The 2,335-nt window shown below is 47.5% G+C and overlaps 1 pseudogene; it reads right to left on the bottom strand.

The window, feature by feature from the left end:
- Positions 1–702: 702 nt before the first annotated feature.
- On the bottom strand, positions 703–742 carry LOC132532534 (U7 small nuclear RNA; annotated as a pseudogene).
- Positions 743–2,335: the final 1,593 nt, after the last annotated feature.

Consider the following 2,335-nt stretch of genomic DNA (forward strand, 5'->3'; position numbering starts at 1 on the left):
TGAGGAGATAGAGAGGGAGAGAGACAGAGAGACACCTGCAGCCCCCAGCCCCGCATTACCTCTTGAGAAGCTCTCCCCTGCAGGTGGGGACTGGGGGCTTGGACCCAGATCCTCGTGCACTGTAACATATGCAGTCAACTAGAAACAGGTGCGCCACTACCTGGCCCCAATAAATAAGCCTTTAAACAAATACTTTTTTTTTTTTTTGAGAGTGAGCACAGTAACTTTCTATTATTTCTTGCCTAAGCATCTAAAGGCACACTGCTATGTCAGTCTCTGGCAGGATACTGAAATGGACTAAGAGGCCACTGGCTGCCTCGTGCTGCAGAATGGATTAAAGACATCTGCATTAGCGCATTAGCGCTATTCCAAGATGCAAGGAGGATGGAGCACTGCCTGATTCAACACCAGTCCTGGAAAGAGCTTCAGCCTTTTATACTGTGGGAGTGGGGGAGGGTGTGGGAAGGGGATGTGAAAGCCAGCAGCTGGATTTAGGGCAATCCTAGAAGACTTGAAGGTTTCCCTAATCTTCCTACCACCCACAAGTTTTTTTTTTTTTAGAACAAAGTCCTCTTCAGGACCCTGCAGGGTGAGTAGGAAAATGGGGGAGTGACTTCCATCTCTTTGTCCTGCAAGCAGCTCAAATCTCTCCCCTCCCTCACCCCAGGGACCTGGTCGGTTTTTGTTTTGTTTTGTTTTCCTGAAGGCCTGCTAGACAAATTCTGAAGGAGCTGTAACACTGCTTGGCCTGGTTTTTATCCTGGTAAGTATCTCAAGCATCCCCTCCCTTGATCAAAGGCCTTGTCAGATTGGGGATCTTGTCTCAAAAATATGTTCTATAGAGAATGACTAGGTTTGGGGGAAAAGTTATAAATGGGAGAGTGAAGGAGCCAGAGCACCAGGGCTGGGTCATGAAGCCCCAGAGAACTGGGCTGAACACACATATTGCCAGGCACAGGGACCCCAGCTGAAGCTCCCTGGTCCCCACCTGCAGAGGAGAAGCTTCATAAAGGGTGAAGTAGGCCTTCAGGTATTTCTTTTTTCTCCTTCCCTCTCTGTCCTAGCAAATAAAATAGAAGGAAGGGAGGGAGGGAGGAAGGAAAGAAGGGAGAGAGGAAGGAAGGAAGGAAGGAAGGAAGGAAGGAAGGAAGGAAGGGAGGAAAGAAGGGGAGGAGAGAGGAAGGGAAAGGACAAAGGAAAAGGAAAGAAGAAAGAAGGGAAGGGAAGGAGAGTGGAGAAGGGAGGGGAGGAGAAGGGAGCGGAAGGGAAGGGAAGAGGGAAGAGAAGTGGAAGGAAGGGAAGGGAAGGGAAGGGAAGGGAAGGGAAGGGAAGGGAAGGGAAGGGAAGGGAAGGGAAGGGAAGGGAAGGGAAGGGAAGGGAAGGGAAGAGAAGAAAAGGGGGAAGGGGGAAGGGGAAAAAATGAGATCATCATTCTGGTACATGCGATACCAGGGGTTAAACTTGAGACCTTATGCCTGAGAGTCCAAAATCTCATCCAGTGCTCCACTTCCTCAGCCAGAATGGTCTACTTTGTTTTGTTTTCTTTGACACCAGGTTTATCACTGGACCATAAAGCCTGCAAAATTACAATGCTCCAAGTGGCTTTTTTTTTTTAATTCTTATAGATCAGAGATGCCTATGGGCCATAATTTGGTCTGGCCCTACCAAGGTAATAGCAGTTTTTCTTTGTTAGTTTCCACAAGGATTATCGCTGGGGCTTGGTGCCCGAACTACAGTTCACATTATTATTATTATTACTTATTTGATAGGACAAAGAGAAATTGAGAGAAGAGGGAAAGATAGAGATGGAGAAAGGCAGACACCTGCAGACCTGTTTAATTGCTTGAAAAGCTTCTTCAGGGTGCTGGGCACAGAGGGTTGGTTAAGTGTACATGGTGCAAAGTGCAAGGACTGGTGTAATGATCCCAGTTCGAGCCCCGGCTCTCCACCTGCAGGGGAGTTGCTTCACAGGTGGTAAAGCAGGTTTGCAGGTGTCTATCTTTCTCTCCCCCTTTCTGTCTCCCCTCCTCTCTCGATTCTCAATTTCTCGCTGTCCTATCCAACAACAATAATAATAACAACAATAAATAACAAGGGCAACAAAAGGAAAAAAAATAGCCTCCAGGAGCAGTGGATTCATAGTGCAGGCACTGAACCCCAGCAATAACGCTGGAGGCAAAAAAAGAAAAGGCTTCTTCCCTGCAGGTGAGGAGCCAGGGTCTGAACCTGGGTCATTGTGACCATGTGAGCTTAATTGAGTCCACACTGCCCAGCCCCCAATGGAAGCCTCTCTTTCTCTCTCTCCTTTTAAAAAAAAAAAATTTATTTATTCTCT

Source organism: Erinaceus europaeus, chromosome 13 (genome assembly GCF_950295315.1).
Source record: "Erinaceus europaeus chromosome 13, mEriEur2.1, whole genome shotgun sequence".
Taxonomy (NCBI): domain Eukaryota; kingdom Metazoa; phylum Chordata; class Mammalia; order Eulipotyphla; family Erinaceidae; genus Erinaceus; species Erinaceus europaeus.